This window comes from Lacerta agilis, chromosome 4, assembly GCF_009819535.1.
Source record: "Lacerta agilis isolate rLacAgi1 chromosome 4, rLacAgi1.pri, whole genome shotgun sequence".
In the NCBI taxonomy this organism is placed as follows: domain Eukaryota; kingdom Metazoa; phylum Chordata; class Lepidosauria; order Squamata; family Lacertidae; genus Lacerta; species Lacerta agilis.
Genome location: NC_046315.1, coordinates 42,051,732 through 42,069,856, shown reverse-complemented (window position 1 = coordinate 42,069,856; position 18,125 = coordinate 42,051,732). Strand labels below are relative to the sequence as shown.

General features: G+C 39.4%; 1 protein-coding gene across 2 annotated transcripts in view; it reads right to left on the bottom strand.

Moving 5' to 3' along the window:
• The window catches only part of GBE1 (1,4-alpha-glucan branching enzyme 1), a 156,278-nt gene that overhangs the window by 84,849 nt on the left and 53,304 nt on the right, over positions 1-18,125 (bottom strand). The gene's annotated exons all lie outside the window — the stretch shown is intronic.

The following is an 18,125-nucleotide window of genomic DNA, read 5'->3' as shown; positions in this document are numbered from 1 at the left end:
TCTTTTTATAACATGTGACCTTCCAGGTGTTGCAGGACTATTAACTCCCATCAGTTCCTGGCAGCAAGGGCAATAGTCATGGGTGATGGTAGCTGCAGTCCAACAACAGACTCAGTGTGGTGTAGTGGATAGAGTGTTTGAACTAGGACGTGGGAGACCACGGTTCAAATCCCCACTCAGCCATGAACCTCACTGGGTTAGCTTGGGCCAATCACTCACTCTCAGCCTAATTTACCTCACAGGGTTGTGGGGAGGATTATATGTGGAGCAAGAGAACCATGTACACCACCTTGAGTTCCTTGGAGAAGGGATATGAATGCAATAAATAAATGAACACCTAGGGAGACACACACTCCTTATTAATTCCTTAAACATGCAAAAGATTTAACAGAAACTAGAATTTACTCATTCAATCTTTTTTTTTTCCCATCTATGCTTTCATTTGAAGTCTATGCTTTCCGTTTTCCACCTTTCCTTGTAACTTCAACAAGATTATGCAAAGACATAGCAGATGTCCTGGCCAAAAAAAAAAAAAAAATCCAGAAAGGGCATAAAAGATGTTAGTATTTGCAAATACTGAGAGGTATTATCTCTGTACAAAGGGCAGATTTTTATTACTGGCCAAGACAAAATGCTAACTGCCCTACTGAAGAAAGTCCCTATAGTCTATCTCTAAGACTGTTACTTCCAAGCAACCAGTCTTAGAGGAAGAACTGAAAGATGTAGAACAGAAGGGGGGACGGCATGAAATTTCCAGAGCTAGATCTTCCAGTTCAAATCCAGTTCTTATATATAACACTCTTCCTGCATGTCTATAACAATGGCTCATTACAGGCTGTCACAGCAGTCCCAGGTGTCACTAAGAATTTATATTTAAGAGACAATATTAAACGTTTCACCTTGCCTGAAGGTTTTAAGTTGAAGATAAAACCAGAGTTACCAACTCAACCTTCACGCCTCCAAAAGAAAAGTCACTGAACTCACAATTTTGTAGATTCAAAACATTTACGCCTTTGCACTTGGCACTGTTTCAACAACTTTTTAAAGTAAGCATTACATTCTAACTGGTGCATACAGAGATCATGTTCATAATCAATTTTATAAACACAGAGCATTTGTTTTAAGTTCAAATGTCTGAAATGAATTCTAAAAAGTAGTTGAAGAGGTAAATAAAGGAAGAGTGAATTATAAATAAGGTAATCAGAATAAGGTTGCTTTTATAAGTGTTAATTAGCTAAATCGTTTTGTACAAATAGAAGCTTCACTGAACAAAACAAAACAAAGAAAAAATTAGGGTCCCCATATAAAAGAGTGGCTGCCCTAAGAAAAGAGCTCATTGGATAGATAGACTCAGTTCTGGAATCTATGAAAACTAAGAACAAACAGGAAGACAAGTTCATATATATTCTACATCTATCTGCTATTTCATTCTCTCATCACCACTTTCCCGAACCGGCCACCTAATCAGGAGTAGAAATACCACAATGCAAGGACCTCTAGATCCTAACTCAGAAGGATGCCATGGGCAATAGTATCAAAATATTCCAAGAAAATCATCAACAGAGTCACACTTCCACTTGGACTGGACATCCCACAGAAAGTCATTTCTGCTCCAAGACAAGGTCATCCAAGAGAACATGCAGCTACACAGCAAGCAATCATTGACTCAAACACTGTGCACAGGAACTGGCATATAGGTTCTTTTCAGAAGTGGTCCAACCATAGCCCTGCTCCCTCTTGAAAATAAGCTCCTAAACATAGAATTCCAAGCACAGTGGCATCTTAGAATTGTATGATGGCGTTATATTTGCAGTTTTGTTTTCAAACCCTTTCCTAATGACGCCCAGCATAGAATTCACTTTTTCCAATCCCCTCATTTTTGGAACTGTTCTTCTTTTGAAGTCAAATCCTACCAAGTTGGATTTTATTCCCAATAAAAAGAGGAGAAGGAGAATATTTGACTATTTCCAATCGGTTCAAAAACACTTACATCTTGTATCAGGTTCTTGGCACTATTTAAGAATAAGCCCAGGGTCACCGCCCCAATATGGCCTGAAGCTCACCATCAAAAAAACTAAGATCATGGCCACTGGTCCCATCACCTCCTGGCAAACAGAAGGGGAAGAAATGGAGGCAGTGAGAGATTTTACTTTCTCGGGCTCCATGATCACTGCAGATGGTGACAACAGTCACCAAATTAAAAGATGCCAGCTTCTTGGGAGAAAAGCAATGACAAACCTAGACAGCATTTTAAAAAGCAGAGACATGACCTTGCTGACAAAGGTCCATATAGTTAAAGCTATGGTTTTCCCAGTAGTGATGTATGGAAGTGAGAGCTGGACCATAAAGAAGGCTGATCGCCGAAGAATTGATGAATTTTAAATTATGGTGCTGGAGGAGACTCTTGAGAGTCCCATGGACCGCAAGAAGATCAAACCTATCCATTCTTAAGGAAATCAGCCCTGAATGCTCACTGGAAGGACAGATCCTGAAGCTGAGGCTCCAATACTTTGGCTACCTCATGAGAAGAGAAGACTCCCTAGAAAAGCCCTGATGTTGGGAAAGTTTGAGGGCACAAGGAGAAGGGGATGACAGAGGACAAGATGGTTGGACAGTGTTCTCAAAGCTACCAATATCAGTCTGACAAAACTGCGGGAGGCAGTGGAAGACAGGAGTGCCTGGCGTGCTCTGGTCCTTGGGGTCATGAAGAGTCAGACACGACTAAACAACAACAATACCACCCCACTGGTGAGTTCTATGACCCAAATAATCTAGGACACATTGGTAGTCTGCCAGCTCATTACAGTTAAGCACAGAGGTGCCCCACCTTAAAGTGGATCCATGGCTGGTGGGGGCAAGAGATAGAACCTTTTTAGTGGACATGCCAATATTATAATTACACCTTGTCCCAAGGTGGCCACCTTTGATTAGTGAATGGGTTTCTTTGTCTGTTTTTAGCCTGCCGGGTAGAAAATGTTTCATCTAAGGATTGTGTTATCTGCTGAGCCTGTCTTTGCTGTGTTTTGTTTGTGATCATGCTGTTTTATCATGATGCTGTGATTTTAACCACTGTAAGCCACCTTCAGGACTGTGTGTCGGCAGAGGGAGGGTCTCTGCAGTGGTACCTCGGGTTACATACGCTTCAGGTTACATACTCCGCTAACCCAGGTTAAGAACTTTGCTTCAGGATAAGAACAGAAATCGGGCAGCGGCAGCGCTGCAGCAGCGGGAGGTCCCATTAGCTAAAGTGGTGCTTCAGGTTAAGAACAGTTTCAGGTTAAGAACGGACCTCCGGAAAGAATTATGTAACCAGAGGTACCACTGTACTACTCTGTATTAATTGATGTGGTTCACAAATTGGTGCATATTCAGAACAGACAGTTTTTTGTTGTTGGCTGGGGGCCATTGTTCCCAAACTGAAAAAAAGATGCCCAATACAGAGCAAAAAAGGAGAGTGGAAGAATTGTTAATACAGTCAACTTCTAGCTTGCAAGAAGCTATTTAAGCACCATTTGTATACTACAGCATTCTCAGTCCTACAAAGAGGCTTGCATCAATGTGTACCTGGAGTCTATATACCGGTACATAAATCTCACCTGACCACTGCATTCAGACAGTGATAAAGAGACAGAATTGATCAAAGGAACTGCTAGAAGGCTGCTGCCAGATTACTGCATAGAAAATCCCTCAAAATACAAGCTGATAGATAGTTGTAAGGTATAGCGAGCAAAACACTGGAAACTCTGGAAAAGCCTGTGGTTTTTGAACTTCAATAAATAAAAATTCAGGGGCTTATATTTACAGGTTCCATCCAGATTCCTGTAAAGGAAATGCGAAACATGACAATGCAACACTAAATCTCCATTCAACCTTATTACAGATGTTATGATACAGATACTACTGTATCTACCCTCTTAAGCATGTGCTGTCACAATACCCCAGACAATTGAGGCAAGTCACCAACCAAGCACTTTGTGTTCTTCTAACCAGTGAAGCGTGTACCATTCTGTTCTGTTGTGTCAGTCAGGGAACTAATGATATATGGACTATTTTCCTAGCTATTCTTTGAAATTCTTAGACATCGTTGCTTCATACAGAATCAAGTTCTGAGATGTGTTAAGCCAAAAATCTTTTTCTTTTTCTTCCTTTTCAGAATATCTACTTAAGCATTGATCAGAATTTTTGCCACAAGTGCAGTTGTGTAGAATATACTTTCTAATATTCTAATATTAATAAGGAGGGAGAAGTCTGTGAAACTTTATGAATTTTTTTTGTGAAGCAATGCACACACCTCCTAATGCAGGGGTAGCTAATGTGGCACCATCCAGTTGTTGTTGTGACTCTAACACTCATCAACCCCAGCTGGCATGACCAAGGGTCAACAATGATAGGAGGAGTGGTCCAATAACAGCGTATCACATTGGCTACCCCTGTATTAATCAAGACCATGTGTTTTCACATGGGAATGTATGTGTGTCTTCATGGGTAACATATATATTCAAGAGAACCTAAAGAGACTGGGTTTCAAGTAGCTCTGCAGTGCTTTTCAGGTGTTACTTTGGCCTGCACAGCTTGGTCCAGCCAAAGGGCTCTGGAACGTATTTTTCTATGTGCTTTGGGTCAGTTCCTACATGCTTGGTGTCAGCGCCTGACATTATGAGGCAAATGACAGGGCCCACAAAGGTTGATACCAGGCTCCTTTTAAAATAATAAATTAAAGACCTGGGACTGTAAAGAGAAGTGGGACAGGTGGTTGAAGCTGCCACTATCTTCCTTACCCCAATGCGTCAGAGCTCTGTGTATATTAGCATGGGCAATAAGCAAGAAAATGTGCTTGCCTAGCACTTCCTTTTTCAGCACTAGCTTGAGAGAGTACTGTGCAGCTGGACTGGTACTGCTTTCACTGACACCATTGTTGCCCTCCACTACTGCAAGCTGCCCCCCTTTGGGGGTGGGTGTCAAACAAAACTGCACTTTCTTCCTCAAGCCCGACACTATCCCCAAGTTTCTAGTGCTTGTAAGATATTTTTTTTGAAAAGTCTTGTGACATATTTGTCTATTAAAAAAAATACACCTGCAGAAAACCCAGCATTCCTTATGTAGCAGTATATCATATCTTGCCAGTTAAGCTTCACAATTATTATCCCTTAGGAATGGAGTGCCTTTCATTCAGAAGAAACTTGGGAGCTAGCAATCTCTTGCAAGGCAAGTGAGCCTGAGGAATAGTGGCATGGTCCAAGGCCGCCCAGGAAGATTTATGGCTTGGTGAGGATTTGAATCTGGGTTTCTCACATCCAAAACCAGTCTGTAGCACTATTGTATACTTGAAATAAAGCAAGTGAGCTGAACTTATAAATCAAGCAGGCATGCCCCAGCTGAAACAGGTTATGGTGCAAAACATACAAAGTATGCAAATAAATAAAACTTCTGTCACTTTGATAAGTTGACCAAATTCCAGTTGCTGTTCTGCTAGTTTTGACAACACACCATAATATAATCATGGGGTGGAGATGGGATCACTTGCTATTGTCTATTGATTACGCACACACACACACACACACACACACACACACACAATCTGCTACCCTACAAATCACTTTTTAAACCACATTGACATGCAGTCACTTGAAAATAGCTGCTGGAAAATGTGACTTTTCAGCAAGTGACTAAAATACCACCGGACATCAGAGACTATCATCATGCTAAATACTGTTTGAGTGGAACAGCTTTAATATAAATATGCAAATGTCAGAGAGACTGGTTATTTACAAGGACAGTATATAAGAAGCTATTATCTCTATCCTCTGCAATTTATAGCATTCCATTAGCCTGACATTTGTGCGAGACACAAGATTTGATGAATACACAATGCAGAGAAACTGAGCTGAGCATTCAGGGAGCACACACCATATTTGAAATGAGATAATGAAGATAAAATCCTAGGCTGTGGCCTGAAGATTTCTCACCAGTTCCGGAGGTTTGGTACGCTTAGTCCTCTTGGCAACCATATTTCCTGTCTTTCAATCTCTGTACAATGAGGAACCTAACTGCAAAATGAGGCTGCTATCAGCAGAATCACACACAAGCTCTTTTTACCAGTTGGAGCTCCTCTTCATGTGCACATCTGTTGATTTTTTTCAGAAACTGCTTTGAGCACAAAACATAAATAAAATGAACTAGCAACATACAACAGCAAGAGGCTAGCAAGCCAAAGCATAACTGCAAGGAAAAAAGTAGCTCACTTCCAAATGTAATTTGAAAGGTGCTGACTTCCCTTTGCTGGAAGCAAGAATCAGTCACCAGAGGTTAAGGCCTTAGTTCTCTGGACTATGCATATTAAAACCTTGGTGAACCTTTATCGGGACACAAATGTCTCTATAACAGATATGATGGTGATCATAAACTTGGTGAAGCCTATGACCGAGATCCTCAAATGCAAGGGGTTAAGCCTGGGAGTGAATGAGGGATGCCTGGCAGATCAGTGGGTGGTGCCTGATCATTCAGAAGGTTTTAATGTGGTTTTAATGTGGTTTTAATGTTGTTAGGTACTATAAGCCATCCTTTTATATCTACTCTATCTATAAAAAGCAGGGTAGTAACTGAGTAAATGAATACTAAGGATCAATAAAATTAAAATAAAAAACCTGGACAAACCACCAAAGTAGCAGAGTGAAAAATTGTTAACATTAATAGTATATCTAGGTGTTGAAGCAATACCCTATGTAAAACAAGCTGGCTGAGGCTGCAGGGCATTCTATAGCCTCTTGCTTGTGTCACTGGTCCTCTGGCCATCAGGATGGGATGCACAGGATCTGTGGCAGCCAGTTCCTTCCCATTCCATGTCCCAACACCAAAGTGGTGCTTTGGGTATTGCTCTTCCATCATATTGAGTCTTCTCTCAGCAGCATGAAGAGTAATGGCTTCTGTTGATTTGATGGCAGAGATGGAGATAGTTTGTCTCACTGTGGTGAATCTAGCAGTAAGTTATGTTCCCATAAGTTCCCACTTATTTAGCAATTAATGAATAAAGCTAATCATATTAGCAAGCTGGTGTTCTTTAGTAATTATTCATGAATTTTTCAAAAAAGGAAACATAGAGGAGGGTGTAGAAGGAAGTTACAAGAACAAATTTAAGCTGTTGTGAGAAAGACACACAGAACAGCCGATAAGACAGTGACTTTCTATTAAAAAAGAAGCATGTGGCTACATTTCCATATGGAAATTCCAATGAGCCAGATGCTGCTAACACTGTCCCCTGATATTTTAGGGTTAGCTACCTATTTGCATTTGGACTTGTATTAAATATTTAATATAAATGTCAATGGCTGGAAAACAAACTAGTCATTCCCCCCCTGCCGTCAAGCAAGTTTATCTGCCTACTTGTATAAAGAAAATGAAAAAGAGTTTAAATCAAGGAAGCAAAGTCTTATCTCTAAAACAGGTCATGCCTTGATTTTCCAAAAGAGGGAGATATAACTCCATTCATAGAAAGACAAAGTCTTTCCATTTCAATAAAGCACCTAAAACACATTCCAGTGAATTATTAAAAACCAGTAACTTCTCTCATTTTACTTTTGTATTAAATGTCACCTTATGTGTCATTACTGCTCTATTCATTAAAAACATGAATCCAACCCTATATTCGCATCTAGCCTGTGTTAAATGAAATGTCTGATCATGATTGCAGAAAGCAAAACATATATAAATACAAATGGACTAAAGCAACAGAGCTCTATCAATAATTGTGGGCAATAATTATCAGCTGTGCTAGTAATCCGAGTGCGTCAGGCAATCCTCCCCCACCATGGCTTGCTTCGTTATTCTTCCCAAGCTCACAGAAAACTCTCAGGAGACACTTTATTACCCCTCCCCCCCAACATGAAAGTTTGTCTCTTCCATCTTTCCTATCACTTTCCCCGATTCAATATATTAGGCTGGAAGGAAAAAGAATTTGTGAATCTCACACACCTAAACAGGAAATGGTTCTCCTCAGCATGTGTTTTAATATGATTTTAGCTTAACGTATTAGAGCTAGTCATAAACATAATGAAATCATAAATATGATGCATTCAAAAATTAAACATTCAAAACTAAATATAGATATCCAGCCTCATATAACCAACATGCTTAAGTCTAATTAATGCATGAAAGGGTTAAAACCATAGAGTAAGCTGTGCTGCCATGCTTCTTCTTCTTGTTGTTTAGTCATTTAGTTGTGTCCAACTCTTCGTGACCCCATGGACCAGAGCACACCAGGCACGCCTATCTTCCACTGCCTCCCGCAGTTTGGTCAAACTCATGTTGGTAGCTTTGAAAACACTGTCCAACCATCTCATCTTCTGTCGTCCCCTTCTCCTTGTGCCCTCAATCTTTCTCAACATCAGGGTCTTTTCCAGGGAGTCTTCTCTTCTCATGAGGTGGCCAAAGTATTGGAGCCTCAGCTTTAGGATCTGTCCTTCCAGTGAGCACTCAGGGCTGATTTCCTTAAGAATGGATAGGTTTGATCTTCTTGCAGTCCATGGGACTCTCAAGAGTCTCCTCCAGCACCATAATTCAAAAGCATCAATTCTTTGGCGATCAGTCTTCTTTATGGTCCAGCTCTCACTTCCATACATCACTACTGGGAAAACCATAGCTTTAACTATACGGACCCTTTGTCGGCTTAGCTATGTCCATTTCCCCTCAGCTTTGGGGGAAGTCTTTGTTCTCCAGTCTACCTGTGAAGTTCAATGTGTGAAGAGGTTTGAACTGGTTGTTCCATCTCAACCACATGGTTCTCATATGACATTCCTGAGTTCCTATACTAATAATTTAGGAAAGTTCACCACTTTGTAACTATGCTAAGCTTTACAGCCTATGCAACTGTTCTGAAATACATGAACCTGACCTTTGGAAAGTTTGTAAGTAAACCATTTTTTAACTTACAAAACATGGTCTTTTCCTGTGCTGGAGGAAGAGGGAAAGAAACCTTTTAAAGGGACATTTTGGAATTCACTTTAAAAGGCGTATTTTAAAGGTCTAACAGCCTATATTTCCATGCTTTACTATTCTGCATAAATTCTGACTTTAAATCTCTGCTGGGGTTGTCTAACCAAAGAGTACTTCCCCAGACTTGGATCATGGCATTCAAGAATTATCCTCTCTATAGCTTGTTTTTTTTAAAAAAAAATCATTTTTGTGCCAACAGAAACACAGAGTCATAGAACCACAGAGTTGGAAGGAACCTTGAGGGTTACCAGTCCAACCCCCTGCAATGCGGGAGTCCACAATCATCCCTTTTTGAGCTTGAACCATCAACCTTCCAGTTAACAGCTGCACTAACATTTAGCAACAAGCTGTTTAATCTCAAACACTGATGTTTCAAACCTATGGATGAACAAAACTGTCTTAGAAAACTTTGTGGACACTTTTAATTGGGCCCCATAGAACACAGGAAGTCGATTCAAGGTTTCAGAGACACATGGTCCTCTCACTAGCTTTCTTTCACCCACTGCTGGCCCCATTTTGCACCAACTGCAGATTACTGACCATTTTCAAGGGAGGCCTTGCATAGAGCACATTATATTAGTCTGGAAGGTCCCTAAAGTGTGGTTTATTGAGGCAAGGATATTCAGGAATGGCCATAGCAAGTGAACCAGCCAAGGCTAAGCATAGGCGCTCCTTTCCACTGACACCTGGGCCACAAATGACATTTGAATCAAACAGCCACCATGCTATGTACCTGTTGCTTCAGGGGGAGTACAACCCCAATCAGAACAGACCGGCTCCCTAATTCCCAAGCTCAGGAAAGCCACCCACAGCACCTTTGTCTTACCAGTATTCAGTCTCATGTTGCTGACTCTCATCAAGCCTATCCTTTCTTCTGCACACTGGTCTAGCACCTGTGAATATCAATCCACTATACAGGTCATTTATTTCCAACATATAAGTCCTTGAGGATTTGTGCTACAGGATCTTGTTTTAATATTATATTCAATGCTGTCTTACTTTGAGATTGCATACATCCCTATGATTACAAAGGAACAATGACTGATTGAGGGTCAAAGTCAAGGTCTCCATGGGTTCACTCGAGGGATATTAGGTACATCTGGAAAAGGAGTTGGGTAGATTAGCATAACATTTACTGGAGGTCCACTTAAAAATAATAATTGTGGCCTTACTTACTCAAACCTTTATCTCCCTCAACTTTATTTCTGGGTCTAAGGGCAAACACAAGATACCCACACACACTATACAAGAAGAATAGCAGCACATTGCTAAATAAATACAATATAATCCAGCAATAAGATTTTATAACTATCAACAGTTCTTTTGTTTCAAAAATCCTCAAGATTATAATCCAAATTTTATTCTAAGAAACTGCACATATAATGTTGACATCCAATCACTTTATAAATATACCACCTTGGTAGCACAACCCGCAACCTAATTAGATTTGCTACCACTTAAATCCACTTACTTCAACTGGGACTAAATTGGCTGAACTCCAAGTACGTTGGCTTAACTGAGCTGCAAGTCAGGCTGTCAATGTGAAAAGAGTGTTCCAATTCTGTACCATTCATTTTCATAACAACCCCCGAAAGAGGTCGGACATTATTATCAACCTCACAATAAATACCCTTGATACTGTTCTTGTGATAGCTGCCCAAGCAAGTAAAAGGCATTATCTGGATCCATTTAGTAAATTACGCCACTGTTTCCCCAATGAGGACAATGAACTAGTGACAGACTTCCTTTCTGGAACTTTTGGCTGAAGTTCCACCTGTTGTCCAAATGTAGAGCTGAAACTGCTGAAAGATATACAGCAAGCAGGATTCTGCAAAGCTAAGTTGAGATGGCAAATTATTTATGTAAGTTTCAAAATTCAACATTTATTATTTGCTGCAGCTTCCTGTTTAAGTAAGCATTTTCACTACAAAGGAACACTTCTACAGTACAGCACAAAACATAATACATACCCCTTAATAACACTCTATTAGTGGTACTACTTGTAGTGAAAGAATAAATCTGATTTCAACTAGAGTTACTATATTCGAAATAAAAGTTCCCAACAGGAAGTATTTCTTGGATGGAGGAATAATGGCCTAACTACAAAAAAATAATAGAACTGTAGAGCTGGAAGGAAGAGGGGCATCTAGTACAACACAGGAATGCAGGAATATTTTGCCCAAGGTGGGGCCACGACCCTGAGATTAAGAAGCTGCATGCTCTACCAACTGAGCTATCTGGCACCAATTGTGTTACTTCTTATTAGGTAAGGGTGATGTTTATCAGAAGTGCAGTATGCAAGGGAGGTTTGAGCTCCAACCCATCATAGCAATAAAGATCCCCACACACCTTGGTGAGAAAAACACCCAGTGGAGACCTTTTTTCTTAAGCCAAATTGTAGCACATGAATGGGTAGGGTCGTTGTGATCATACCAAGGAATAAATCTCCTGTCCTCACATTCTCCATGAATATCACTCCTGTGTCTATAACTACTTGCGGTGGGGGGAGGACATGATGTACTGACAACTGATGCAATTAGGGCCATGAGTAGTTAGACCCCGACAAATGATGGCTTCTTCACAATACAATGGTACCTTGGGTTACAGACGCTTCAGGTTACAGGCATTTCAGGTTACAGATTCCGCTAACACAGAAACAGTATCTCGGGGTAAGAACTTTGCTTCAGGATGACAACAGAAATCGCACGAGGGTGGCGCGGCTGCAGCAGGAGGCCCCATTAGCTAAAGTGGTACCTCAGGTTAAGAACAGTTTCTGGTTAAGAATGGACCTCCAGAATGAATTAAGTTCTTAACCTGAGGTACCACTGTACAGCTTTTTTTTTAAAAAAAATGTTGTTAGGTATAGGTATAGCTTACATGCGGAACAAATAGTCTATACTTTATAACAGTGAGCTTCTTAAAGGAAGAAAGTCTTAAGCTGTGACCAGTGTAAGCCAGACAAACTGTTTCTTTTGCATGACCTATCTTGTTTTCAGTTTAGGAATAAAGAAGCCAGAGTGAAATTCAAATATTAGAAAACCTGGAAATTAAAAACGGCTTTCAATATTGTGATTGCAATATTGTTAGCTTAACAGCACTGGGATGCATTGGGGGAGACCAAAACGTTTAGTTGATCATTAACTTGAACAAACCAGGTCTGTGCTTTATTTTCAGGCAAACCAATTTAGGTTCATGCTGGATTGAGAGAGGGGAGAAGAAAGGCTGGTAGAGGGTAGCTCATACATTTTCTCACAACTATTCACACCTCCCAAATCAATACTACTCATGCTCTATGTTCATGAAGTCATGGGGTCATAGAACTGTTGCTTTGTTAAGTGTTTTATAGATTATTATTGTTCTAGCGAAGATTTGTGATTTTTTTTACTGATGAGTTGTTAATCATTCTATGACTTACGTTGTATTTGAGATGTTCTATTATGTTCTAGTATTTTATTGTTCTTATTTATTGTTTGTAAGCCGCTTTGCCACTTGTTTGAATGAAAAGTGGCACAGAAATGTAATCAATCAAACTATGAACCACTGTCCTAGAAAAAGCTTTAGACTGCCCTGCTACATGGCATTTTATTTATCTATTTAATAATAATAATAAGTTATCTATTTTATTTCAAAAGCAAAATTCTTCTGAAGTTGGTTTACAGCATATATCTCAAAATACAAAAAGGTACTAAGTTCAGTAATATGTGGTACAATCTGGATTTTTAAACATTTATTCAGAACATTCCGAAATCACAACTGTGCAGCAATTGAGGTAACTGCAATTCATATTTAGGAAAATAATACAAAGAGGAAAGAAACAATTTTAAAATTGAGTTGTACATTTAGACCTCTGGGGATGCTTTGAAACAATATCAAAGATCTAAAATTGGTTCAGTGAAAACTAAAATTGTCATAATAAACCCACTGAACAAATAAACTTCACTGAGCTGTTACACTGCTCAGTTAGCTACCCAAATCTCATGGAGACCAATGGGATTTAAGCAGCCCATATGTAGGGCTTCATCCTGGCCTGTTAAGTATGATAGGGGAGAGGGAAGCAGCATTTCCCTATTTGCCTCACTATTTTCCCCAATGCATCAATGTCCTCATAAGACAGCAATGACAACAATTCACTTACAAGGAAGGAAGGAAAGGCATGCATCCCAGAATATAACTGGAGGTGCTCAATATGGTCCATTCCCCTCATAATACCAGATTTGGGGTCTTCAATTTTTGCTCAATGGAAACCATAAAGAACCCTATCTAGATAAATCAGCCCTTGTGGCTTGTTTCCTTGACCATCCCAGAGTGTGATAGAACATTGGTAACTGACATTTTAATGAATAACTACTTCAAACATTAGCAAAATGTCCATTGTTAGCTTAGTGTGTGTCTGAAGAGAGACCTTACATGTTTTAAGGTTCAGAATAATGGGTGCCAACTCCTTCTTCTCGGGGAGTGCTATAACTTTACCCCCACCCCACCCCAAAAAAGAATAGCAACCTTTCAAATACATGGATGAAATACAAGTGGGCCATTCATCACCATTAGGTTGTGGGCTGTCCTGTTTCCTACCCTTGAAGATCACTAGTGAACTTAGTTATTGAGAGTCAAGCCGATTCCTATCTCCATTGCACCATGATTCTCTTTAAATTCACCCAAGTAGCATTGGTAACTAGAATACCAAAGGGGAAGATGGTACCAAAAAAAGAGAAGAATTAAGCACAGGTATTTTTGAAGGTGACTACAGCAGAGAAATGTGTATGTTATTTGTTCCCTCAGCTATATGATTAGGTACACACACACACCCTATTACAGAAAGACAAATTAGAACCGCTTCTGCAGTACCTTTTAAACAAACACAAAATTAATGAAAGAGCCAACTTCTCTTTTTGTTTGATTTTCATCAGAACTCAATTATAAAACCAGCTATCTAAAGAAAATTCCCCATTAGGAGCTTATCCATGATACCTTCAGAAGACAATTCTGAATCCATGCTTGATATTTAACTGGTAACCTCAATCATTTAACTATATGAATTCAACAAAGCACTAATCATTTAACATACGTATAAAAACAAACAGGATCTCTGCTTAAAAACCTCCAATAAAGGAGAATTCACCACCTTTTGAGAGAATCCACTCTACTGTCAAACAGCTCATACCAGAACTATTTTTCTAAGGGGGAAAGGTCACTATTAATGTCTCCCTTTTCATCTTATACAATGGTACCTCGAGTTACAAACACCTCAGGTAACAAACATTTCAGGTTATAAACTCTGCTAACCTGGAAGAGTTACCTCGAGTTGAGAACGGAAAACATGTGCTGGTGGCGCAGCAGCAGCAAGAGGCCCCATTAGCGAAAGCACGTCTCTAGTTAAGAACGGTTAAGAATGGTTTCAGGTTAAGAACGGACCTCCGGAATGAATCCCAGCACGTTCTAGCTGAAAAAAGGCCCTAGCTCTTACCATCAAAAAATTCCCTTCTCTATTAGTATTTCTGACCGTGGGATCTCAACCAGTAGTTCCTTAAGCTTTTTGAAATCAGCCCTTTTAAAGTCCAGAGTGCATATCTGACTACACTGAGCTTTCCTTTGCCTCTGTATCATGAAACCCAAGACAGCATGTTCACTTCTTCCCAAAGTTCCCAGTACTTCCACTTCATTGATCAGTTCCTCCCTGTTGGAGAAGACCAGGTGCAAGATAGATGGTCTCCTTGTTGCTTCTTCCACCTTCTGGGAAATGAAATTACCAGCAAAGCAATTCAGAAATTTGTTGGACCTTGTGTGACATCAACTACCACTCCTCATTATTTCATTTTACAATTATATACTACATGTGTGTATGCATACATGTACAGGCATGCACACACACCATGATCAACATATTATCAACATGCATGTCTTCTGCATGCCTTGTCTATTTTTACTGGAATCTCCAGAAGACCAAATAGCTACTGTGCATTTCACACGTAAAGCAGCTTTCAGAGGCATAAATATCCACACGCTTATCTCCAGCAGGTTCTTTATATTAAACCACACCATTATGACCATCTGTTCCAATCTTCCTAAATACTGGTATAACCACACAGTCATATAATTTGAAGGTAAAAAAAAATCATAACATATGTATTAATCAAAATAGATTAATAGCGCAATCTAATGCATGCATGCTTCAAAGCCCCACAGAGTTCAATTGCTTTCACTTAGGTAAGTGAGTATAGGATTGCACCATAAATGGGAGAAAATTGCAATTGAGAAGTTGTTAAAAGGCTAAAAGAGTCCTATTTCTAAAGATGTAGCTTTAGTAACACTACTTCTTCTTAAACTAGATGTTCATACAATTAATTTGGTACTAACCAAGAGGAATCTTTTGAACCATCCTGTACTTAAATTGAAAGGGGAACACAATCCACACCTCATTTACCCCAAATAAGGGAAGCACTATATAAGTGGAGCACTAATGAAAACATATTGGTCATTAACATGTTGAATCTGGAAATAAAGTCTCCCTAGGATAGCCAATGTAACAAATAATCTTAGACTAATACAGTTCTGAAATGTTTATACTGTGTGCTCTTTACTCAGATTCATGCTCATGTTCAGAGCCCAACTAATTTTCATTTTCAAAGTGTGGAAAGAGTTGAGATTAGCTGATAGACCTCAGGAGGTTTCAGCCCCCACCCGCATCGTCACACACCACTCTCGTTTTCTTCTACCATGTGTCTTGGTTTCTTTAAACCATCTGGATCCATTTCCTCTATAGGCATCTTTCAAAATACTCTTCCAACTTGTTAAAGATAAACATAGCGAAAGCATATGGACTTGAGTCACAATAACTGGAACTGCAACAAAAGGTTGTTGAGTGGTGTGTTTCTGTTCAGGATTGCAGCCAAGCTAGCCTGCACACCCTTTTCCAGGAGATTCAGTTCTATGTCCCCTGTCCCCTCTAGTTTCCATAACCCCACTCCCCACCCACAAGCATCAACATTTGATGCCCACTGAGCATGTTCAGTCATCACTGAGTGACTTCTGAAGTCTTTCCCAAGTCTGCTGGTATCTCCTCCCTAGTGTGTTGATGGTGGTGCCATTTCTGCTACATAATGATTGGCACTTGAAGAACTGAACTTACTGTATACAAATGTGTGTGTATAAACACACACACACACACACACACACACAAACTAAGGTAAGGTTTTGTTTGAACCCAAGTGAGAGCTGTTTTATTCACTCATGCAGATACACATCTCGTGACAGAAACTTGTCACCTTCAGCAGCTGATAAACCTATTCTAAAGGCTAACAATCTAAAGGGAACAAACCTCAGCTGGTTTATAAAGGTTAATAAGATTGGACAAAAATAACAAATTCATCTTAAACAAGGGTTTTAACAGCATATTTGGTCTAGCCCTTAAGCGAGAAAATGGGAAGTCTGTATGGAGAATTTAAAATAGGCAGAGGCACGACTTTTGATAAACCAACTTTGTTTGTGACCTCTGCTCATTTATTTTCATATTGAAAATGCACAGTGCCCTATTCTAAATTAAAGGTCCCCAGTACTACTCTTGCACAGGCTGCTTGATTTTTTTTAGTTCTTGAGCAGAAAGTGACTTATTTCAAATATTACTAAATGAATGTTTGGTAATGCACCATATGATAATTGACCCAATGATTGAATGCATCTTAAATTATTAAATATTTCTGTACAGTTTGAAAGAGTAAAAGTTTACAGCTCATTTAAGATTTCTTGCATTTTTTCCAGCTCAATGTAAATTAAAAGGAAACCAGAATATTCCTATCACTTACCCACAAGCCTATAATGAAATCTATAAATTAGCTGGGCTACCATCATGATATCTGACTGCAACCATCATCAATATAGTTGATGTTAATCAACTGAATATAGTTAATGTTAATATTGAATAAATCTAAGCATTAAGAACATATTGCCCATATTTGCCTTTTCTTTTCAAGTGACCCACCAATGTTGTTTTGCTATTTTAAATAATTTGATATTATATAGTATGTTGTTATTTTCACTGATTGTGTTGTAAGCCACCTTCTGCAGGTAGAGACCATGAAAGGTGGGGTAAAAATCTGTTTAATAAAATAAAATAATACCAGCATTTTCTGAATTACCCCATTCCACTTGTTTCTTTCAGAGCCATGATGCCATGTGCCACAGTGGTGAAGTTTCAAAAGATTAATTTGCATTTGTGGAAAACTTTATCCTTATTTTTTTATATAAAAATGTGAGGGAAAGACTATGGCTTGGATCCCATCATCTTCTTGTATGAGATTGTGTGTTTGTGTGTGTGTGTGTGTGTGTGTGTGTGTGTGTGTTTTTCTGAAGTGTTCCTCATCTTATAGCTGCAAACTTTCAATGAGGACACAGCAGGCTGCTCGGACAAAGAAGAAATGCAAAAAGCTTTATTCTACACATGGAACTGATATTAGCATCATCCAAGCCTGCATAGTAAAATATTTGAAAGACATTCTGGTTCTTTGAGGGTTAATATTGTAGGTAAGATATTTCCCCCCTAACTGTACCTGCGGATTTGATGAAGTAGTCCTTTAAGTGTTGGATGGATCAGAGTCTTAGATATACATATTAAACAAAACACAGCACCAGTTCTTTATCACTGCCTGATGTCTTTCCTGGGATGCAGGAAAACCTTCTACAGTACATCCCAGTACCTTTGAGCTACAGTCATTTCTATGGTAGTTCCAAAATTATTCCACTTACACATCCTTTTGAAGAAGCTAAAACATGTCAATTGCTCTGGAATATGTTGTTACAGCAGTATGTAAACTCTAAGCTCCTTCACGGGCATTTGCATGGAGCCTTTAGCTGGCAGTTAATCTGGTTCCAGTTATGGCTCCTTAGATTCCATTCTCCATCGAATTTTGGCCAATGCCTTTTTCCCCCAGCACTCCCTCACACTCAGTCTCCAGAGTGGCTTTTCAGAGGAAAGCGGAAGAAGGTCGAGACAAAGATGTGCCCTTCTGTGAACATCCTGCATTCACATTTCCCAGGATGCAAGTCAAAGCTTATTCATTTATCATTGAATTTGCAGAAGTTTCTTTCAGGTGGGGACATAACTTGGAAAAACAAACAAACAACCTTTTCTAAATAGTCCCATC